Source organism: Nicotiana sylvestris, chromosome 2 (assembly GCF_000393655.2).
Source record: "Nicotiana sylvestris chromosome 2, ASM39365v2, whole genome shotgun sequence".
NCBI classification, from domain to species: domain Eukaryota; kingdom Viridiplantae; phylum Streptophyta; class Magnoliopsida; order Solanales; family Solanaceae; genus Nicotiana; species Nicotiana sylvestris.
The window spans coordinates 24,167,257-24,193,266 of NC_091058.1; positions in this window are offsets into that span (position 1 = coordinate 24,167,257).

The following is a 26,010-nucleotide window of genomic DNA, read 5'->3' on the forward strand; positions in this document are numbered from 1 at the left end:
TGAGCCTTTTGGGACTATTTTGTATGAATTTCTAATTAAAGTATAAGCAAGAAGGAGTATAAAATGCGTTAAAATCCCTAGTTATCAACTCCTCCAAACTTAAGCTTTTGCTTGTCCTCAAGCAAACAAAATAAGACTCACCCCTTAAAGGAAAATCCAAGAAATTTTCAGCTGACCTAAAGTAGCCTCATCTAGCATCAGTTGAGACTAACAATTGTCCTCAATACAAATGAATCATTAACAACTTTTACTCCTTGAAACACCATGGATTAAGTGCGACACAAGAGCATCAAGAATTGACTCAACACATCAAAGAACTCTTTTCTATTACTTCGGTCATTGTGGAACCCAAACTTACACATCCTCAACTCTCCCTAAGCAAACCTCTCCTTTAGAATAGTTTCAAAACGAGGTTAATGAAAGTTCACTCATATCTCTCAAGAAAAAGTCACATGTCAGGCTCTATGTACCATATGCTTGCCCCTTATGTGAGTGTCCACTAATTTAAGCTTCATTCAACTCAAGATCATATAGGGCTTTTGTGGAGACATTGTGAAGGCTTTTGGTTCAGGGTAGGAAATGTTTTGGTCTAATTTGGTTCCATCTTCCCTTAAGCACTTCTTTTGATTCATTTGGCATCCATTCACTTGACTCTTTGAGTCATTTCACTTATTTCTAAGGGGTTAGAGAGACACAATGTCACTCTTTCTTATGTATTTCAAACCTTTTCTCCTTTTTCAACTTTCCACACCTTTCATTCTTTGCTTTTCTTGAATCCCTTTTTATTCTTTTTCACATTGAACATTCTTTTTGTCTTTTTGCTTTTCTTTCTTTTTCATTGCCTTTCCTTTTCTCCATTTTTGTGCTTTTTACCACTTTGATGCAGTCCTCGTCTCTCCCCCAAACTTATACTTTTGCCATGTGCTAAAGGAAAGATCGGGTTCCAAGAGAGGGTATCTTTCAGAATGGGTATAGGCTTGTATCATGTTTCTTGAAGGAAAGAGGTCTAAAGATCAAAAGGGTTAACTTGGGATATTATCATTGGTAGGTTATGGGTGTGTTCAACTATCATTTGGACTAAGGAGAGACTATAATCATGTCTCAAGTTAGAATTCACTTAGGATTTCGCCTCAACAAACATTCAGGGCAAGTTCTAGACCAATGGCTCGGAACTTAGACTTGCAATGCTATTACTCACCACACAAGCTATGGGATTGCTAAAGACGCGGAGTCGGAGGCCCACAACAACCTTAGATAAGATTTGAGCACACAATGGTCCCAAAAAAACCACTTGATGATTATCGGTCAACACAAGAGTCTCAAGGTCACTACTTTCACCATCCTAAGCATAACAATTTGTTTTTGACCATAAGATCAAAGGAAAATGTGCTAGGCCCAAGTGAACCTTTGCTTGAGGCATACTTAACTATTAACTACTAAAAACAAAAATAAAAACAGACTCAAACCCTTAAAAAGGTTATCACGCCATCCATCATTAGGAAGAGCCACCCAGTTCACACAAAACTCCGCTTTGGAAAGAACCGTGTCATTAAGAAAACCAAAGGCTTATTGCAAGCTTTCAAAATAAGAAGCTACAAATCACAAATAAGAAGCTAAGAATGAAAAATCTGCAGAAAGTAGAATGAATATACAAGAGGGGATTTGAATATACAATAGATGGGACGAATATGTACAATGTAGCATAACTTTATATACATACCCAAAGTAAAGTAAAAGTGCGATAAATGTAACGGAATGTTAAAATTATATACAACCCAAAGATGAAATGATAAAGAAAGCATAAAAAAATGTAAATGTCAAATGTATACAATCACCCGAATGTAGGGCCTACCCCCTCAAATGAAAGCTGGCATTGTCCCCAATGCTAACTAAACCAAATAAAACATCAAAAGAGAAAGGAAAAAGGATATAGGGACTCCCTATGGCCTGTCTGTCTGCATAGGCTCCTGAGTGGTCATAGGGTCCTCACTGTGCTCGGAAACCTCATACTGGTTCCCGGTGGCCTGCTGCTATGCTGTTGGGACCTGGGACTGGACCTGGACATGCTCCTGAAGTGAATCCTGAGGTTGACTGGAGGAAGCCTTCGGTGGGTTGGACAACTAGATAACTGCATCATCCGCTCTAGGAATCATCCTCTTCCTCTTGGGAGGCCTCTATGACTGCTCTGGCTGGGAATGAGCTGCGAGTACTAGGTCCAAGAGCAGTAAGTCTAAAGGCAGCTGATCTGTCTTCAGTCTGTCAACATCAACTCTCAACGCCTTCACAGACTCCTTGGATGCCTATGTCTTTCTCAACTTCTTGTGCTCCCGAGCAAGCTCCTTGAGAGCTTTGCTATGTGAATCAACTGCCTCAGTCAGTACCTTCTGAGTGTCGAGGATTTTATTTTGGTTGTCTAAAATCTCTTTGAGAGCATCCTCTATCGACTGGGGAACCTGTGGGGGTGGAGGTGCCGATTGAGCCTCTACTGTGGTAGTCAGGACGGGCAACTTGGATGAGGCAATATGCATCTAGTTGTTGATACTAAGAAGTGCCTGGCTCAGTCGGTGGGCAGTAATAGGATGGGCCTGGGAAGATGGAATCTCCGGGTCTGCTGAGGTGGATGGACCATGAGGGATAGCAGTGGAAGTAGAGTCAAGCTCGGCAGGAGTCACTACCACAACTAGCTCTTCAGACTGGCTAGTTGGAGCAGTAACTCTACTCTTGAAGTTATTGCTCTTGGGGTTGTCATCCCCCTACATGCTGTACCAGGAAAAAGGGGCCTTCGCTTCGACTCTGATGTCTAAGGGCCTCTTTTCCACCTTTAAATCCCGGAAGTACATAGTGAGGAAACTGGGGAACGGGTAGTTTCTATCATGCTTGGCACCCACAATAGTAATAATCCGCAACATCACATTCCCCACATTGATTGGGTACCCCGCCATGATCGAAGCCACTAACACAACCCGGTGGAAAGGGAGGGAGTTGTCATGCGTTGTGGGGTCCGACCTGCTGCATACAAAGGTCTCCCACCCCCGTGCCTCGGAATTCAAACTACGCCTCAGAATTTTGACTCCAGCAGTCAACCAATCGGGAGTGGTACCTGGGATTGCCAGGTGCTGTGCCAACCATGGGCGGAACTCCTCGCCCATTTCCATCTTTGCCATGTACAGGGTCTCATCTTCCTCATTATACCCAAGATAGTCATTGATTGTCTTCCCGTCGAACAACACCTTTAGATTTCGAACCTTGGTCACTTTGGAGGACTTTTTGATATTGGCTACGTTGCTGTAAAATTCCTTGACCAAGTGTTTGTTGGCATCCACACACTCATCTAGAAAATGTTCCCAGCCCACTCTTATCTTAAACTGCCTCCCCACGTTGGGGTTGTGAGGTAGCAAATCTCTATCAATAAAACTACGCTCCGGGATTCACTTCCTCACCGGTCACCATTCCCGGAATTTATGGTATGCTACTTCACTAATGAATCGGTCTTGCCAAACCTCAGGGTTCCTAGTCCTAGCAATACCCCCACCTGAGGTTCACCTCCTTCTCCTACTTCTTCTTCTCCCCCTATTTCATCCTCATCACCTACTGCACCCTCTCCAGATAATGAAGCTGTGGGAGAGGTGGAGTATTCTCCACTAATTTTACTTGAGCCCTCAGACGATCCAGAAGAAATGTTTACAGAAACTTGTGCAGCGGGGGATGCCGGAGGTATGTCTCTCAGCCTATTCTTATCCGGCCAGTCAGGGATGTATTCTGGCACAAAGTCTAAGAGATCTCCCGGGAGGGCTCGTACTCACTCCCCGACATGTCAATGGCTCTGTCAGCAACTTTTATCATCTTCCTCATGTTCTTGATATTTTGCCTAGCTTGGGGAGTGAGTCTTATCATTTTCTGCTTCCCTCCTCGAGAAGATTTACCTCTGCTAGGTTGTTTAGATCCTTTGCCTCATTGTTTTACGATTGTCTGCAAACACAATTCAAATGACTTTGTTAGTATCAATAGCAGCAGGCAAGAAACAAAATTGCAGACAGAAGAAAAGAGTTGCAGACATGTTGCAGAAGGTACCTAGTGTGGACCGCACAAAGTGGTGTGCGGCTTCACAGGGGCCAATACGGACGGCACAAAATGGCCATGCGGTCCGCACAAGGGTTCAGACTACCCACCCTCTGTATCTAGGCAGTGCAGACCGCATAAAAGGGTAGTGCGGCCGCGCAGGGGCCAATGCGGACCGCACAAAATGTAGTGCGACCGCATTGCCCAAAGATTAGCTTCCATGAATTTCATCAATGCGGTCCGCACAAAATGGTACTGCGGACCGCACTGGGGCACCGCGGACCGCACAGAATCGACTGCGGTCTGCACTGAATGCCCAGAAGCAGAACAAACCTAGGGTTTCATGCGTTGCGACTTTAAGTCCAATTTTAACACCTAGGTAGTTGCCCTATAATTTTAATTACTTAATACCCCATTATCCAAGAACTTACTAACCTGATCCTACCAACATTAAAGAAAATACGGGGGAGGAAACATGAGAAGAAGCAAGAAAAACGAAACATAAAAGAAAAATAACGAATTCAAAACAATTATAGAGAATGTGATGTTACCAGATGTAAGAGGCAATGAAGATATCAAGTCCAAGCAAGTAATTGCAGGTAAAAAAAAAGATGATGAACAGTGTTCTAGAGGGTATGAGAGTCAATAGTGTGAAAAGGGAAAAAGGAGGCCCTCAAGCCCTATTTAAGGAAAAAGATCTGGGGCCCATCTTACCAACCAGTGTAGACCACACAAAATCGACCGCGGTCCACACTGCACAACTTGATTCAAAGCTTGAGAAGGCAACCACTACAGTCCGCACAAAATGCACTACGGCCGCAGTGGTCCACCGCGGACCGCACAAAATGTAGTGCGGCCGCAGTGGCAAACTTCAGAGAGGTCTACATTTCACCCTCACCAGTGTGGTCCGCACTAAATGTGGTGCGGCCATATTAACAACTTCAGAGACCTGGCTCTTTTTTCACTATGCCCTACACTGCATCAACACAACCCTGTAACATCTCACAAACAGTTAGCCAAAAAATCAATCCTACTCTACAATAAAAATCAAATAAAAACAAGAAGTAAAACACATGGGTTGCCGAAGCAGCTGATTTAATATCCCGGCACGACGCATGATACCATCACATCATTTGAAATGAAAAATCGCTACCACGTGGCTGTCATCAATTTTTCCAAGATAATGCTTGATCCGGTGCCCATTAACTCTGAAAACTTCACCATTTTTGTTCTTTAAATCAAGAGCACCAAATGGGGTCACACACACCACTTCAAAAGGTCCACTCCATTTTTACTTGAGCTTTTCCGGAAATAGACGTAACCAGGAGTTGAACAAGAGAACCAAATCACCTACTTTGAACTCCTTTCCACAAGCATATTTATCATGAAGGTACTTCATCTTGTCCTTATACAAGGACGAACTGGAGTAAGCATGGAGTCTGAATTCATTAAGTTCATTGAGCTGCTCCACACGGAGATTGGCTGCAACATCCCACTCAAGATTTAGCTTTCTCAAAGCCCATATGGCCTTGTGCTCTAACTCAACCGGTAGATGGCAAGCTTTCCAAAATACCAACCAATACGGAGACATATCAATCAGAGTCTTGTAAGCAGTCCTATAAGCCCATAGAGCGTCATCCAACTTCTTTGACCAATCGGTCCTATTTGCATTGACCGTCTTTGAAAATATGCTTTTGATTTCCCTATGGGAGACTTCAACTTGACTACTTGCTTGAGGATGATAGGGAGTAGAAACTTTGTGATTGACACTATACTTTTAAAGCAAAGTGTTGAAAGCTCTATTGCAAAAATGAGACCCCCATCACTTATGATTGCACGAGGAGTACCAAACCTTGTAAAAATGCTCTTTTTGAGAAATGCAACAACACCCCGGGCCTCATTGTTGGGAAAATCCACGACTTCAACCCATTTTGAAACATAGTCCACCACCACAAGAATGTAAGTGTTCCCACAAGAGCTAACAAATGGGCCCATGAAATCAATGCCCCATACATCAAAAATATCAACCTCAAGGATGGTATTAAGAGGCATCTCATCTTTCTTCAAAATTCCACCCGCTCTTTGGCATTTGTCGCATCTCTTCACCATATCACCCGCATATTTGAACAAAGTTGGCCAATAAAACCCACAATAAGAACTTTAGAAGCCGTCCTCACCCCGCCATGATGGCCACCATAGGGAGAGGAATGACAAGCCTCCAAGATACTCAATTGCTCCTCCTTCGGGACACACCTTTAGATCATACCATCCGTGCAAATCTTGAACAAGTATGGCTCATCCCAATAGAAGTCCAAACTATCCCGCTTGAGCTTCTACCTTTGGTTAGAAGAGAGCTCACACAGGATTATACCGGCCACAAGGAAATTAGCAACATCGGCAAACCATGTCATATCATTCATCGACACCGAAAGGAGTTGTTCGTCAGGAAATGAATCATTGATCTCTAGGCCATCACGAGGCCTCCCCTCCTCCTCCAAGTGGGACAAGTGGTCCGCCACTTGGTTCTCACTACCCTTCCGGTCCACAATCTCCAAATCAAACTCTTGAAGTAACAAGACCCATCGCATTAGTCTAGCTTTGGAGTCCTTCTTCATCATCAAGTACGGGAGTGCGGCATGGTCAGTATGAATAATAACCTTGGCTTCCATAAGATACGGCCGGAATTTTTCCATAGCAAACACAATAGCCAAAAGTTCTTTCTCAGTCACCATGTAGTTCACTTGAGCATCATTCATTGTCTTGCTTGCGTAGTACACCAGATGAAATATTTTGTTCACTCTTTGACCCAAAACCGGCCCAACCGCAACATCGCTCGCATCACACAAGAGCTCAAAGGGCAAACTCCAATTAGGCGCGGTAATTATTGGAGTGGTGGTCAACTTATGCTTGAGAAGTTCAAAGGATTGCATACATTTCTCATCAAACACGAACTTAGCATCTTTTTCCAACAACTTGCACATGAGGTTCACTACCTTCGAAAAGTCTTTGATAAATCTCCGGTAGAACCCCGCATGCCCAAGAAAACTTCAAACTCCCTTGACAGATGTAGGGGGAGGGAGCCTTGAAATCACATCGATCTTTGCTTTGTCTACCTCAATACCATGCTTCAAAATTTTATGCCCAAAGCCTATTCCTTCTTCCATCATAAAGTGGCATTTCTCCCAATTGAGGACAAGATTGGTTTCTTCACAACGGGCCAACACCCTATCAAGATTCTTCAAGCACACATCAAATGAATCCCCCACAACACTAAAATCGTCCATGAACACCTCCAAAATGTCTTCCACCATATCGGTGAAAATTGCCATCATACACCGCTGAAATGTAGCCGGTGCATTACACAACCCAAAAGGCATCCTAGAGAAGGAAAAATGCCATATGAACAAGTGAATGTGGTCTTCTCCTGATCTTCTGGAGCAATCAAGATTTGGTTGTACCCAGAATACCCATCCAAGAAGCAATAAAAGGCACGCCCAGCAAGTTGGTCTAACATCTGGTCAAGGAAGGGCAAAGGGAAGTGATCCTTGTAGGTCACTTTATTCAACTTGCGGTAGTCCATGCATACCCTCCAACCAGTGACTGTTTTTGTAGGAATCAACTCATTGTGAGAATTTGTAACCACAGTCATGCCACCCTTCTTCGGTACACATTGCACTGGTGAAGTCTAAGAGCTATTAGAGATGGGGTACACAACCTCGACATCCAACCATTTGATCACCTCTTTTTTCACAACTTCTTGCATTGATTCGTTCAATCTTCTTTGATGCTCCAAGGAATAATTTGCATCATCCTCCAAGATAATTTTGTGCATACAGAATGCAGGGATTATTCCCCGAATATCAGCTAGAGTCCATCTAATTGCCTTTTTCCTCTTTTGAAGCACCACCAATGTGGGATCAACATGCATGTTAGTAAGGCAAGAAGAAAGAATAACTGGAAAAGTAGAATTTGAGCCGAAGAACTCATACCTGAGGTGTGGCAGAAGTGGTTTCAACTCCAACACCGGAGGCTCCTCAATTGAAGGTTTAGTTGGTGGAGTCTTTCCTTGTTGTTGATTGCCCCAATTGCCTTGAGGTCTCCATTGTTGTTGGTTTGAAGAGTTGCCCCGTTGGCCTTGATAATTGTTCACATATCAAACCTCTTCACTTTGTTCATCATAACCATCATATTGAAACCCATCACAACCATCATCAAATTACTCAGAATTCCCTTGATTTTGTTGCCTTCTTTGCCTTATTTTGTTGACAAGCATATTAATACCCTCCATGGCATTCACTTGGCGAGGATTTTGAACTTGTTGCAACTGTGCCTTTGCCAATTGGTTCATAGTAGTAGTCAACTCCGCTATAGCCTGCCCATGATCATGTAGTTCCTTGTGAAAATGAATAACCGTGGGGTCACCTTGAGGCACATTGACTCTACTTTACCATGCAGAAGAAGTGTCAGCAATCTCGTCAAGTATATCACATGCTCATCATATGACAGCTTCATAAAGTTGCCCCCGACAAGTTGGTTCACTATGCATTGGTTTGTGGTATTAATGCCCCAGTAGAAGGTTTGTTGGATCATAGCCTCGGTCATATCATTGTTGGGGAATTCTTTCACCATTGTTCTATAACGCTCCCAAATCTCATGCAAAGGTTCCGTGGGCTCTTGCTGAAAGCCAATATCTCATCACGTAATGCCGCCATATGCCCGTTGAGAAAAATTTAGCAATGAACTTATCTGCCAACTCATCCCAAGTTGTGATAGAATGGTTGGGAAGTCGCTCGAGCCAATCCAATGCCTTCCCTCTAAGTGAGAATGGGAAGAGTCTCAACCTAAGAGCATCCTCGGACATATTCGTCTGTTTGCTCCCCCAACATGTATCCACGAACCCCTTGAGATGTTTGTAGGTATTTTGATTTGCAGCATACGTGAAATACCTATGCTGCTCTAGTAAGGTCAACATCATATTGGTTATCTGAAAATTGTCCGCCCAGATTCGGGGTGGGACAATAGCACTTGCATAGCCCTGGTTCAGAAGCACTTTGGAAGCCACTCTTGGAGGTGGCGGAGGAGGGTCTGGAATATTTTCATTAGCATTAGCATTGGCCTGGCAACCTCTACTTTGTCCTTGAGGTACAAGAGGCACCTCATCTTCTCCGACATCATCTACATCCTCCCCCACAATCACATTTCCAGAGGGTCATTAGCGTTGTTTGCTGCCATTTAGTACCTGAGTTGTGACACAAACAAGTTAGTAACAAAGAAGGAAAGAAGAACAATACACAAAACTAACTAAATAGATAGCCAAAATCGTTAGCTCCCTAGAAACGGCACCAAAAAGGTGATCGTGGCCTACTCCGCACTACTATAGAGTAGCGAGAGAGAGAGAGTCGGAGCAGTTTTTACCCGATTTAAGGTTGGGATCGATTTCCACAGAGAGCTAGAATTTGGAATCGAGTATCTATCTAGTTTAGGATTGCGTATGTGTTCCAAATTACACTTCTAATCATTTTTGGGGTTTTCGTTTTACTTCTACTATTATCAAATTACAAATGGTAAATGCAACTAGATTAAGCTAAGAGTTAAAGCTACGGGTTGTTCAAAAGGTTTAAAAGGCACTAGGGTAGTGACTTTCACCTAGGTAGTCAATTGATGGGTAATTGAATCAAAGACACGATTGACATAATTGGGGAGTATGATATAACCGTTGCACGATATTACCCACTCTACACCTCTCGGTGGTTCGAGTGATTTTGCTCGAATTGACTTTCTCAAGACCAATTGGGTACACAAATTTCCACAAGCAACTAGGGTTCAAGTCGGGTATTACTCTCTTGAGGTTTAACCCTTTAATTGGGGCTATAAATCTCTTGAGTACACCCCAATTCCTTGTTAGACCAATTTCGGATACTTAGGCTCTCTTTCTCAAGAAGAGCCTTAGTCAACTAAACACAAACTAGTGTTTGCAACCACTAATTCAGCAATTAACCATGAAATTGGCCCAAATCTCAAACATACATAGTCAATCTAGCACTAAAATACAAGACCCATCAATTACCCACACTAGGGTTGAGCCACAACCCTAGCTTATGGGTCTAGCTACTCATAATTAAAGAAGAAAAGCAGGAAATAGATGAAGAACAACTCATATTAATTAATCACTAAGGTAAATAACAAGATTCAATGATGAAAAGTAGATAAAATTGCCCAAAATGGCTAAGAAAGTCGAACCCATGAGTGCAGCTACGTTACAAAACTATCTGATACCCTAAAAATGGGAAAAAAGCTATTTATACTAAGATGAAAATTCTAGACAAAAATGCCCCTGCAGGGTTAGTGCGGACCGCACAAAATGGAGTGCGGCCGTACTAGGGATTTTGACTTCAAAATCCAACTCTCTGAACTCAGGCAATGTGGACCGCACAGAACGGACTACGGCCGCAGAGGCTTCTAGTGTGGTCCGCACAGAATGGATTGCGGACCGCATTGGCTTGAAACTTCAAAACTGGCATCTCTCTGATTCTTGGGTCTGCGGACCGCACTAAGACGAGTGCAGCCGTATTAACTTCAGTGCGGACCGCACAAAACCTAGTGCGGCCGTATTGCCTTTGTGCCTAAATGTCAACCTCACTGAATCCCCTAGTGTGGACTACATAGAATGGTGTGCGTCTGCACTGGGCCTGTTTTTCCTCAGCTTTGTCTTGTCTTGGGACTTGTGCAAGTTTCACTGCTTTTTGAGCTGATATTTGACATTTTGTCACTTTGTTGATCAAACCTGCAATCAAGCACAACTTGTGAGCCTTTTGGGACTATTTTGTATGAATTTCTAATCAAATCATAAGTAAGAAGGAGTATAAAATGCGTTAAAATCCCTAGTTATCAACCTCACCATTCGCGAAAGCACAAGAGTAGAGATTTCAATTTAGCACTGAGAGAACAAAAATTGCACGACAGGAAAGAATGAATGTGAAGTTTTTCCTAACTCTGTAGCCTCTAGGGGATGAATACAGACGTCTCTGTACCGATCCCTCATACTCTACTAAGCTTGTATGTGAACTGTGAGACCCATGTAACCTAGAGCTCTAATACCAACTTGTCACGACTCGGATTTCCCACCCTCGAGAGTCGTGATAATGCCTACTGATGTGAGCTAGGCAAGCCAATTATTGAACCATCTACCTTTTTACCAATTTTATTCTCTTTAACAATTACGAAGAAATAACATTTAAATAATGGAATATAACATAAGCGAAAGAAAACAATAAGCCATTTGAACATGAATATCTATTACAACTGTTAGAGTATCGACTACCTAGAACTGGTGTTACAGTTTCACAGACAATCTAAGAATACTACATATAAAGGTCTGAAAGAATTAAATACAACACTGTCTCTGGAAATACATGTAAGAAACAGAAAAGTAGATAGAAAGAGACGCCAAGGCCTACGGACGCCTGCAGGGCAACTTCAGGTCGCCTGATGAACAAGAATCATCAATCTCACAGCGGTCCGAAGTCCACAACATTAGGGTCTGCACAAAAGAGTGCAAAGTGTAGTATCGACACAACCAATCCCATGTGCTAGTAAGTGTCCAGCCTAACCTCGGCGAAGTAGTGACGAGGCTAGGACCAGACTACCAAATAAACCTGTGCAGTTCATATATATATAGTGACGAGGCTAGGACCAGACTACCAAATAAACCTGTGCAGTTCATATATATATATACAGCGGAAAGGAAATACAGAAATAATCAGTCAATGTGGGAGGGGGAAACATGCTGTGGGGGAGGTAATAGTTCCGAATAGAAAGACATCAAGTAAGGAAAGAAATAACATAACTAGAATATCATCAAGGAAGCAGAAATCAACAATTTGCATGGCATCACCCTTCGTGCTTTTACTCTCGTTCTCTCCAAAACAATACACGGCATCACCCTTCGTGCTTTACGCTCTTCCTCACCCAAACAACAATCACAAAGCAAATAGGGTAAGGGTATCTATAACCTCGAAGTAAATCGAATAACAACAAGTAATGAAAGAAACAACATAACTCGGATATCAACAAAGAATCAGAAGTCAACAAATGCATGGCATCACCCTTCGTGCTTTTACTCTCGTCCTCACCAAAGCAATCATATAATAAAAATGTGCACGGCATCACCCTTTGTGCTTTTACTCTCTTTCCTCACCATATAATCAATAAAATCGGCAAGGAATGGTACATCGTGCGTCATGACATAACCCTTCGTGCTTTACACTCTTTCCTCAACATAACAAATAATGCACAGCATCGCCCTTCGTGCTTTAACTCTGTTCCTCACCCAAACAATAATCACAAACAATAAGGTAAGAAAATAAAGGAAATTTTGCAATAAGAATCCCGGCAAGGGAACAACAAGTCACCAATTAAATCCCGGCAAGGGAATAACAATTAAACAATTAAATCCCGGCAAGAGAACAACAATTAAACAATTAAATCCTGGCAATGGAACAACAAATAAATCAGCAGTAGCCCAACAAGGATGACAACATAAGGATCTCTTCTCTTTCTTAATTTTACTTCACAATTCACTTCACGACTCGAGCCAATGCTCTAGAGGTTCGATTATCGCTTATACTTTCACAACTCATTTCACAACTCGAGCCAAAGCTCTAAAAGTTCAATTGTCACTTATACTTTCACAATTTTGCTATACACTTGAGCCAACGCTCCTAAATGTTCATAGGTCACAATTCTTTCCACAAACTTTATACAACAATTAGAAATCTTCATCAAAGCATGAATAATACAATGAAATCATGAAAATCACAATATAAGAGTCACGGTCATGCTTGACACAAACGTATAGATACTCGTCACCATGCCTATACGTCGTACTCGACAAGAAGCAAATAGCAAATAGAACACAACTCCTAATCCCTCAAGCTAAAGTTAGACCAAACACTTACCTCGATGCAACGAACACAATTCAAGCCTCAATTACCGGTTTACCTCTTGTTTCCACCACCAACTCGCTTGTATCTAGCCACAATTTGTTTAACGATATCAATAAATGCTAAATGAATCAATTCTAATGCATGAAAATAGGTTTTATAAAGATTTCCCCCAAAAGTCAAAAATTGACCCGGAACCGCTTGGTCCAAACCCGAAATTCGGACCAAAACCCGATTACCCATTCCCCCACGAGCTCAAGTATGTAATTTGTTTTGAAATCGGACCTCAAATCGAGGTCCAAATCCCCATTTTTGTGAAAACCTAGGTTCTACCCAAAACACCCAATTTCCCCCATGAAAATAATTGATTTGAAGTTGAAATCATGTTAAAAGATGTTAATAATTGAAGAAAACTAGTTAAAAATGACTTACAATTGATTTGGAGAAGAAAGGTTATTTAAAGAATCGCCTTTTATGTTTTTGGGGTTTTGAAAAGTGAAAAATAACTGAAAAGTCCGTTTAAATATACTCCTCTAAGACCCTCTCAGCTGATCTCATAAAAAGGGCTGCGACCGCGGAGCTCCACCGCAGACCGCGTACAAAGGACTGCGGCCGCGGAGCTCCACCGCGGACCGTAAGAAATCGAGTGCGGCCGCGGAGGCTTGGCCTTGCTCACCGCGGACCGCACAAATCCCACCGCGGTCGCTGAGTCCTCACCACGACCGCGAAGTTTTCACCACGGACCGCGAGACCTGGCTTCAGAGACCTGCAACTTCTATGAATCTGCAACTTTTTCCTAAGTTCAAAACTTACCGAAACACACTCGAGCCCTCGGGGCTCCTAACCAAACACACGTACCAACTCAACAACATCATACGAACTTATCTGTGCGATCAAATCGCCAAAATAACCTCAATAACAATGAATCAAACCTCAAAATCAAGAACTTTTTCTCCAACTTCATCAAGTATCAAATTTAGCAATTTAGGTTCGAATCACGTCAAACGACGTCCGTTTTCAACCAAACTTTACAGAAATGACTTAAACCATATATAAAACCATACCGGGCGCCAGAACCAATATACGGCCCGATACCATCTCTTTCTAATCAAACTTCATTTCAAATTTCCTTAAAAAATTTTCGAAAATAATTTTCTTTAAAAATTCATTTCTCGGGCTCGGGACCTCGGAATTCCATTCCGGGCATACGCCCAAGTCCCATATTTTCGTACAGATACGGGTCCATTTACCCAAAATGTTGACCGAAGTTAAATTTATTCATTTTACAGTCAAAACTTATCAATTTTCACAAAATTTCATATCTAATCTTTTCGGCTATGCGCCCGAACTGCGCACGCAAATCGAGGCGACTCTAAATGAGGTTTTCAAGGCCTTAGATCATGGAAGTTTCGTTTTAAAATAAGTGATGACCTTTTGGGTCATCACATTCTCCACCTCTAAAATAATCGTTCGTCCTCGAACGGACAGAAGAATGAAGTACCTGAGTCGGGGAAAGGATGGGGATAACGGCTCCGCATATCGGGCTCGGACTCCCAGGTCGATGCCTCAGCGGGCTGACCACTCCACTGAACACGAACAGAAGGAAAACTATTCGACCTCAACTGACGAACCTGCCGGTCTAGAATAGCTACCGGCTCCTCCTCATAAGACAAGTCCTTGTCCAATTGGTTAGTGCTGAAATCTAACACGTGGGATGGATCGTCGTGATATTTCCAGAGCATGGCCACATGAAACACTGGGTGCACTAATGATAAGCTTAGCGGCAACGCAAGTCTATAATCCACCTCTCCCACTCGATCAAGAATCTCAAACAGGCCAATAAACCTAGGTCTAAGTTTGCCCCTCTTCCCAAATCTCATCACGCCCTTCATAGGCGACACTCGGAGCAATACCCGCTTTCCCACCATAAAAGCCACATCTCAAACCTTGCGGTCTTCATAACTCTTTTGCCTGGACTAAGCTGTACGAAGCCTATCCTGAATAATCCTGACCTTGTCCAAAGCCTCCTGAACCAGATTCGTACCCAACAATAGAGCCTCTCCCGGCTCAAGCCACCCAACCGGAGATCGACACCGCCTACTATATAAAGATTCATAAGGAGCCATCTGGATACTCGGCTGGTAACTGTTGTTGTAGGCAAACTCTGCTAAAGGCAAAAACTGATCCCACAAGCCTCCAAGGTCAATGACACAAGCTCAGAGCATATCCTCCAAAATATGACTAGTCTGCTCAGACTGCCCGTCCGTCTGAAGATGAAACGCTCTACTCAACTCAACTTGGGTGCCCAACTCTCGCTGAACTGCTCTCCAGAAATGGGAGGTAAACTGCTTACCTCGGTCCGAAATGATAGATACAGGCACACCATGAAGACGAACAATCTCCCTGATATAGATCTCAGCTAACCTCTCGGATGAATAGGAGACTGCCATAGGAATGAAATGCGCTGACTTGGTCAGCCTATCAACAATGACCCATATTGCGTCGAACTTCCTCCGAGTCTGCGGGAGTCCAACAATGAAATCCATAGTGATCCGCTCCCACTTCTACTCGGGAATCTCAGTCCTCTGAAATAAACCACCAGGCCTCTGATGCTCGTACTTGACCTGCTGACAATTCAAATGACGAGACACATATGCTACGATATCCTTCTTCATTCTCCACCACCAATAATGCTGCCACAAATCCTGATAAATCATCGTGGTGCCCAGATGAATAGAGTACCGGGAGCTATGGGCCTCCTCTAAAATCAACTCTCAGAGCCCATCCACATTTGGCACACACATTTGACCCGGCAATCTCAAAACTCCATCATCATCTAAGGTAACCTCCTTGGCATATCCGCGCTGCACCGTGTCTTTAAGGACACACAAATGGGGATCATCATACTACCGATCACGGATACGCTCCCATAAAGAAGAACGAGCGACCGTGCAAGCCAATACATAACTAGGCTTAGAGATATCCAACCTCACAAACTGAATGGCCAAAGCCCGCATGTCCAAAGCAAGTGGTCCCTCACTGACCGGAATATAAGCAAGACTGCCCATATGGCTAATTTCCTACTCAACGCATCGGCCACCACATTGGCCTTTCCCGGATTATACAAGATAGTGATATCATAATCTTTCAACAACTCCAACCACCTCCTCTGTCTCAAATTCAACTCCTTTTGCTTGAACAAATACTGAAGACTCTTGTGATCCGTGAACACCTCATATGCCACGCCATACAGATAATGCCTCCAAATCTTTAATGCGTGAACAATGGCTGCGACCTCCAAGTCATGAAATTGGATAGTTCTTCTCATGAATCTTCAACTGCCTCGAAGCATAGGCAATGACCTTGCTATCCTACATCAACACTGTACCAAGACCAATACGAGATGCATCACAATAAACGGTATAAGGCCTTGAACCTGTGGGCAAAACCAACACCGGTGCCGTAGTCAGAGCTGTCTTGAGCTTCTGAAAGCTCGCCTCACATTCGTCCGATCATCTGAACTGGGCACCCTTCTGGGTCAACCTGGTCATCCGGGCTGTGATAGATGAGAACCCCTCCACGAACCAATAGTAGTAGCCTGCCAATCCCAAGAAACTACGAATCTCTGTAGCTGATGCTAGTCTAGGCCAGTTCTTGACTGCCTCAATCTTCGTCGGATCAACCTGGATACCCTTTGCTGATACAACGTGACCCATAAATGCAAGTGAACCGAACCAGAACTCACTTCGAGAACTTAGCATATAACTGACTGTCCCTCAAGGTCTGAAGAACCACTCTATGATGCTGCTCGTGCTCCTCCCGGCTGCGGGAATATATCAAAATATCATCAATGAAGACTATCACGAAATAAGGCCTCAACACTTGGTTCATCAAATCCATAAAAGCTGCTGGGGCATTGGTCAACCCAAATGACATGACCAGGAACTCATAATGCCCGTATCGAGTGCGAAAAGTTGTCTTAGGGACATCGGATGCCCTAATCCTCAACTGATGATAGCCATATCTCAAATCAATCTTTGAAACACCTTGGCACCCTGAAGCTGATCAAACAAATCATCGATTCTTGGCAATAGATACTTATTCTTGTTTGTAACCTTGTTCAACTGCCGGTAATCAATACACATCTCATCGATCCGTCCTTCTTCTTAACAAACAACACCGACGCGCCCCAAGGCGAAACATGCGGCCTAATGAAACCCTTCTCAAGCAAGTCTTGCAACTGCTTCTTCAACTCTTTTAACTCAGGCGGTGCCATACGATACGACGGGATAGAAATGGACTGAGTGCCCGGAGCCAAATATATGCAAAAGTCAATATCTTTGTCAGGTGGCATACTCCGCAGGTCTGAAGGGAAAACGTCAGGAAACTCTCGAACAACGAGCACAAAATCAATAGAAGGGACCTCAGCACTAAAATCACGAACATATGCCAAATAGGCCAAACACCCCTTCCCGACCATACGTCGAGCCTTCACATACGAGATAACACACCGGGTAGAATGACCAGGAGTTCCTCTCCACTCTAAACGGGGCAAATTTGCTAAGGCTAAGGTCACAGTCTTGGCATGACAGTCCAAGATAGCGTGGTAAGGTGATAACCAGTCCATCCCCAATATAACATCAACATCGACCATGTCTAGAAGCAACAAATCCATACGAGTCTCAAGATCCCCAATCACCTCAATGCAAGAACTATGGACTCGATCTACCACAATAGAATCGCCCACCGGTGAAGACACATAAATAAGAATACTGAATGAGTCACTAGGCATGACCAGATACAATGCAAAATAAGATGACACATACGAGTAGGTAGACCCTGGATCAAATAACACTGAAGCATCTCTATCACAAACCAGAATAGTACCTGTAATGACTGCATCTGAAGCCTCAGCCTCGGGCCTGGCTGGAGGCGTAACATCGGGGCTGGGCCCCACCACCCTGAACTACATCTCTGGGACGGCCTAAAGCTAGCTGGCCTCCACCTCTGACGGCCTGAGCTCCACCTCTAATACCTCCACCTCTAGCACCTCTACCCCTACCTCTAGCTGGCTGGGCGGGCTGTGGAACACCTGGTGCTTGTACCATAGCACGAGAACCCTGATGCTGAGAGCTACTTGATGCTTGAGGGCAAAACCTGGCAATGTGACCCGTATCACCACAAGTGTAACAAGCCCTCGGCTGCAAGCCCTGACAGCCTGAATGACCACCCCGAAAACTCTGAAGCGATGGTGCACTGATAGGAGCAGGTGGTACACTGTAGGACTTCTGACCGAGATACTGCATCTGGGGACCACGACCACCTGAAGTATCGTGAGAAACCTTGAGCGCTGATTGAAAGGTCCTAGGAAGATGGCCTCTACCATACGATTCTCGACCTCCGAATGAGGTACCACTGAATCGACCTGAATGACAGGGCCTCTTGTCTGACCCATGTCTGCCTCCCTATGATAGAACCATCTCAACTCTACGGGCCACATTGGCCGCCTCTTGAAAAGTAATCTCACTTGTAGCCTCTCTAGCCATCTGAAGACGAATCGGCTGGATAAGGCCGTGAATAAACCTCCTTACCCCCCTCTCTCTCTCTTGGTGGGGAGTATAATGAGAGCATGGCGAGCTAAGTCGATGAATTTGGTCTCATACTGGGTAACAGTCATGGAACCCTACTGGAGGCGCTCGAACTGCCTCCGATAAGCCTCTTGCTGAGTAAGGGGGAGAAACTTCTCTAGGAATAGCTATGTGAACTGCTCCCAAGTCAAGGCTGGCGATCCGGATGGTCTCGCTAAGCAATAATCCCTCCACCAAGTCTTGGCGGATCCAGACAAGCGAAATGTAGCAAAATCGAACGCATTGGTCTCAACAATGCCCATGTTTCTGAGAACCTCATGGCAGCTATCTAGATAATCCTGGGGATCCTCAGTAGATGCACCGCTGAAAGTAGAAAAGAAGAGCTTGGTGAACTTATCCAATCTCCACAAAGCATCGGAGGACATAGTCGCTCCATCACCGGTCTGAGCTACCACACCCGACTGTACTACTCCAATTGGCTGAACTGCTGGAGTCTGAATCTGAGGAGCTACCTGCTCCGGAGTGCGAGTAGCAGGAGTCTGGGCCCCTCCTCCAGCCTGAGAGACGGCTGGTGCTATAGGAAGCAAGCCTGCCCGGGTGACACTCTCCATGAGACCTACTAATCGAACCAGAGCATCTTGAAGAACTGGTGTAGCAATAAACCCCTCTAGGACCAGATCTGGGCCCATCGGAACCGTTGGAGCGGGAACCTCCTCATCAAAATCAACCTGAGGCTCCGTCACTAGGGCTACTGCTCGGGGCTGAGATCTGCCCCTACCTCCGCCTCTAACACGACCTCAGCCTTGCCCTCTGCCTCTCGTGGGAGCGGCTGCTGGGGGCTCGGGCTGCTGAGCGGAGGATGAGGAAGCGCGTATTCTCGCCATCTGCGAAAGAACAGAGTAGAAGTTCAATTTAGCATTGAGAAACAAAACCGAATGATAGGAAAGAATAAATGTAAAGTTTTTCCTAACTCTGTTGCCTCTGGGGGATAAATACAGACATCTCTATACCGATCCCTCAAACTCTACTAAACTTATTTGTGAACTGTGAGACCTATGTAACCTTGAGCTCTGATACCAACTTGTCACGACCCAGATTTCCCACCCTCGGGAGTCGTGAAGGCGCCTACTAATGGGAGCTAGGCAAGCCAAACCTTAACTACTTGCTGCACTTTCATTTTTGCTTCTTTTAACAAACACAAGTCGACAATATGATAAAAACGGAATTATAAATAAATAAGCGGAAGTCGACCATTATATATCTTAAGGCTACGTCTATTACAACTTTTAAAAACCTCAAATATCCCAAAACCTGGTGTCACAATGTCACAGACTGTGTAAGAGTTACTACATACAAGGTCTGAAGAAAATACAATACACTGTTTCTGAACAAGGGAAATGAAATAGGAAATAGAGATAGAGGGAGATGCCAGAGCCTGCGGATGCCTGCAGGTCTACCTTGGGTCTCCGAGTGGACTGAAGGAAGCCCTCCAACTACTGTCCGAAAGCTGCTCCTGGATCTGCACACAGTGCAGAGTATAGTATCAGTACAGCCGACCCCATGTGCTGGTAAGTGTCCAGCCTAACCTCGGCGAAGTAGTGACGAGGCTAGGACTAGACTACCAATATATATATATATATATATATATATATATATATATATATATATATATATATATATATATATATATATACAGCATAAAGGAAATACAGAAATAACCAGTCAATGTGGGAGGGGGAAACATGCTGCGGGGGAGGTAATAGTTCCGAATAGAAAGGCATCAAGTAAGGAAAGAAACAACATAACTAGAATATCAACAAGGAAGCAGAAATCAACAATTTGCATGGCATTACCCTTCGTGCTTTTACTCTTGTTCTCACCAAAACAATACACATTATCACCCTTCGTGCTTTACGCTCTTCCTCACCCAAACAACAATCAAAAGACAAATAGGGTAAGGGAATCTATAACCTCGAAGTAAATAGAATAACAACAAGTAATGAAAGAAACAACATAACTCGGATATCAACAAAGAATCAGAAGTCAACAAATGCACGACATCACCCTTTATGCTTTTACTCTCATCCTCACCAAAGAAATCATATAATAAAAATGTGCACGACATCACCCTTCGTGCTTTTACTCTCTTTCCTCACCATATAATCAATAAAATCGGCACGGAATGGTACATCGTGCGGCATGGCATCACCCTTCGTGCTTTACACTCTTTCCTCACAATAAAAAATAATGCACGGCATCACCCTTCGTGCTTTAACTCTCTTCCTCACCCAAACAATAGGGTAAGGAAATAAAGGAAATTTTGCAATATGAATCCCGACAAGGGAACAACAAGTCACAAATTAAATCCCGGCAAGGGAACAACAATTAAACAATTAAATTCCGGCAAGAGAACAATAATTAAACAATTAAATCCCGGCAATGGAACAACAAATAAATCAACAGTAGCCCGGAAAGGGTGACAACATAAGGACCTCTTCCCTTTCTCAATTTTACTTCACAATTCACTTCACAACTCGAGCCAATGCTCTAGAGGTTCGATTATCGCTTATACTTTCACAACTCGAGCCAAAGCTCTAAAAGTTCAATTGACACTTATACTTTCACAATTTTGCTATACAACTTGAGCCAACGCTCCTCAATGTTCATAGGTCACAATTCTTTCCACAAACTTTATACAATAATTAGAAATCTTCACCAAGGCATGAATAATACAACAAAATCATGAAAATCACAATATAAGACTCACAGTCATGCTTGACACCAACGTATAGATACTCGTCACCATGCCTATACATCGTACTCGACAAGAAGCAAATAGCAAATAGGAAACAACTCCTAATACCTCAAGCTAAGGTTAGACCAAACACTTACCTCGATGCAACGAACATACTTCAAGCCTCAATTACCGCTTTACCTATTGTTTCCACCACCAACTCGCTTGTATCTAGCCATAATTTGCTTAATGATATCAATAAATGCTAAATGAGTCAATTTTAATGCATGAAAATAGGTTTTATAAAGATTTCCCCAAAAAGTCAAAAATCGACCCCGGGACCGCTTGGTCCAAACCCAAAATTCGGACCAAAACCTGATTACCCATTCCCCCATGAGCTCAAATATGTAATTTATTTTGAAATCAGACCTCAAATCGAGGTCCAAATCCCCATTTTTGTGAAAACCTAGGTTCTACCCAAAACACCCAATTTCCCCCATGAAAATAATCGATTTGAAGTTGAAATCATGTTAAAAGAGGTTAATGATTGAAGAAAACTAGTTAAAAATGACTTACAATTGATTTGGAGAAGAAAGGTTATTTAAAGAATCGCCTCTTATGTTTTTGGGGTTTTGAAAAATGAAAAATAACTGAAAAGTCCGTTTAAATATACTCCTCTCAGATCCTCTCCACGGACCGCATAAAAACGGCTGCAGCCGCGGAGCTCCACCACGGACTGCATACAAAGGACTGCGGCCGCGGAGCTCCACCACGGACCGCAAGAAATCGAGCGCGGTCGCAGAGGCTTGGCCTTGCTCACCGCGGACCGCACAAATCCCACCGCGGTCGCGGAGTCCCCACCGCGACCGCGAAGTTTCCACCGCAGACCGCGAGACCTGGCTTCAGCCTGCAACTTCTATGAATCTGCAACTTTTTCCTAAGTTCAAAACTTGCCGAAACACACTCGAGCCCTCGGGGCTCCTAACCAAACACACGTACCAACTCAACAACATCATACGAACTTATCCGTGCGATCAAATCGCCAAAATAACCTCAATAACAATGAATCAAACCTCAAAATCAAGAGCTTTTTCTCCAACTTCATCAAGTATCAAATTTAGCAATTTAGGTACGAATCACATCAAACGACGTCCGTTTTCAACCAAACTTTACAGAAATGACTTAAACCATATATAAGACCTGTATCGGGCGCCATAACCAAAATACGGGCCCGATACTATCTCTTTCTAATCAAACTTCATTTCAAATTTCCTTAAAAAATTTCAGAAAACATTTTCCTTTAAAAATTCATTTCTCGTGCTCGGGACCTCGTAATTCGATTTCGGGCATACGCCCAAGTCCATATTTTCCTACGGACCCTTCGGGACCGTCAAATCACCGATCTAGGTCCGTTTACCCAAAATGTTGACCAAAGTCAAATTCATTCATTTTACAGTCAAAACTTATCATTTTTCACAAAATTTCATATCTAGGCTTTCCGGCTATGCACTGGACTGCGCACGTAAATCGAGGCGACTCTAAATGAGGTTTTCAAGGCCTCAGATCACAGAAGTTTCGTTTTAAAACAAGTGATGACCCAAAGGTCATCACATACGTCCAAGTCCCATATTTTCCTATGGACCCTCCGGGACCGTCATATCACGGGTCCGGGTCTGTTTACCCAAAACGTTGACCGAAGTCAAATTAACTCATTTTATAGTCAAAACTTATCATTTTTCATAGATTTTCATATTTAGGCTTTCCATCCGAATGACCTGAAATTTCGGACACACATCCCAAATGACATAACGAAGCTATAACAACTCTCGGAGTTCCATTCCGACCCTTGGATCAAAATCTCGCCAACCAACCGGAAATCGCCAAAATACTAACTTCGCCAATTCAAGCCTAATTCTACTCCGAACCTCCAAAACCAATTCTGATCACACTCCTAAGTCATAAATCATCTCCCAAAGCTAACCGAACCATCAGAACTCACATCCGAGCCCTCTAAGACATAAGTCAATATCCGGTTGACTTTTCCAACTTAAACCTTATTAAAAGAGACTAAGTGTCTCATTTCTTACCAAATCCACTCCGAACGCAAATTACTCAATTTGATCAGATAAAATATGGATAACGAAGCATAGTGAAGCAGAAATGGGGATAACGGAGTAGTAACTCATGAGATGACTGGCCGGGTCGTCACATTAGACTAACAAACTCAAAAGTTAAGGACAATAGGTCCTGAACTTACAGTTACAAGTTCAAAAGTTAAGGACACTTTGTCCTGAACTTCAAGTTCCAAGTTTAAAAGTTAAGGACACTTGGTCCTGAACTTAGAATTAAGGACAATAGGTCCTGAAGTCCTGAACTTAGATTAACAAGCTCAAAAGTTAAGGACAATAGGTCATGAACTTAGGCTAAGAATCCCAAAAGTTAAGGATAATAGGTCCTGAATTTAGACTAACAAGCTCAAAAGTTAAAGACACTTGGTCCTGAACCTACAGTTACAAGTTCAAAAGTTAAGGACATGTAGTGGTGAAGTTCTGAAGTTAAGCTCAAAAGTTAAGGACGTGTAGTCCTGAACTTAGAGTTCAAAAGTTAAGGACATGTAGTCCTGAAGTCCTGAACTTAGAGTTCAAAAGTTAAGGACATGTAGTCCTGAAGTTAAGTTCAAAAGTTAAGGACATGAGCAGAAGGGTATTTTCGTTCGGGCAGTTAAAGTTTATTAAAGCAATGACTAAAAACATTTTAAACAACAGCTTAAAAGTAAATACATGTGTTATTAGTGGCTAACTGTACACTTCCCCTAAAATTAGCTTAAGATCCATCCTCAATTGTTGAATCTCAAAAGCTCCTCTGTAACTAATTTCACGAAAGTTTTAAGCTCAATAAGAAACTGTTTGTCTTTGTCTCTAAACAATGCAAGTATGGGACCACGTATGTTAAGGATCTAGACAATTGAAATCATTCGCACAATTTCACAATGCTTATCAATAAATTATGACTTTACATAATCTCAAAAGTTAGTCTACAGTAATAACTTATGAACATTGCTAGTTTACTTTAGGCGCTACTAATAATAAATTGTTATGGATATAGGTATGGTTCTCCGTAACATAATCGTGACACGTAACCCCAAATTCAAATGCACACTTTTGTGACTGGACCCCACTTCAAAGTAATAATAAAAATAAATATGTCATAAATTACAAGTGCGTTTCACGTGGCACGATTTTGTTGTGTGAAAACAACAGGTGTACGACATCGTAACTTATTTAAAGTAACTCCACAAATACTAAAAAGGGTATAAATATATGAATAAAAACGGTATAAGAGGTAATATATATATAGGTTTAAAATATTATAATAATCAGTTAATTAAGCCGAGTGTTAGTTTCAAAGCAAATGTGCTAAAATTACGAAATCCGGAAGTGCCTCGTACCTTCTCCCAGGTTAACAAAATTTCTTACCGGTTTTTGTGTTTCGCATACTTTAATAGAGTCAAAAAATTTCTTAATTTGGGATTTAAAATAACGATGACTTGGGACACTTTAAATAATTATTTCAAATGGGGACTCTCAGAACGGGTGGTACTCTCCCTCCGCCCCTGACCCCTAGTAAGTAACTAGGGCCAGGTGCCTAGATGGAATTAATAGCAAGCCGCACATGTAGGAGCAATTAACAGCCATCCTAGGCTAGGTACAAAATAAATAACGACGCAGCAAAAGCAAAAGTTAGGTAAAGAAGGAAAAAGAAGGAAGGAAAAAGTTAGGCAACTTAAGAATAAAGAAGTTGGGCAGCAAGCATTAATAACCGATCACAAGAAACATGTGCAACAACTTGAACACATGTAGAATAGGGTTATATAGATTGAACTTGGAAAAATTAAAGTAAGTTTAGGTTGAATATTTCGGATAAATAATAAATAAGTAACATTATAACTTACAACACGAACCTTTGAATGACCAATATCTTAGTTATTTTAAATACTTATACTATATCAAATGAATCTAACTTTTTCATAGAAAATAAGTGGTTAATCATAAGAGAAAATGCACATGCATTCGATGGGGTGAGATATGAACGATTCATATATTCAAACCTCTATTGATTAATAGAACTACATATATTCTGAGTTCTGACTATATTTCGGTAAATCGCCAATATTTGTTATGAATATTTATGTAAATGTCTTAAAAGGGAGTAAGACCTTATCTTTTTTCACGTATGAATGTTACAATTTGAACCATTTAGATCTCGTTAAGTTTACTCACTTATTTGCTCTTAAAAAGTTTGATTCATTCAAATTTTGCAGTCTTAAATTTTTTTAAGGCGTTTTAAACCTAAAGATTATGAACATGACATTTACTCAGGGACGACTTTTATAGGGAGATAATGAGGCACGTGAACTCATGATCTCTCTGTAAAATTAAATATTTTATGTATATATTTTTTAAAATTGGTATAATATTAATTTTTGACACCGATACTCCAAGAAGGTTGAATTATGCACTTGGTTGAAGATTGAGTTATTTACCAAGAGAAATAGGGATCACTTCTCACTTAATATATTTTTTCCTTTTTTTCATAGTACACCCATGTACTAGATAAATCCAAGATCTGCCTCTTATTTTAACTATTATATTACTACCATATACAAATACTTCTTGACGAGCATCAA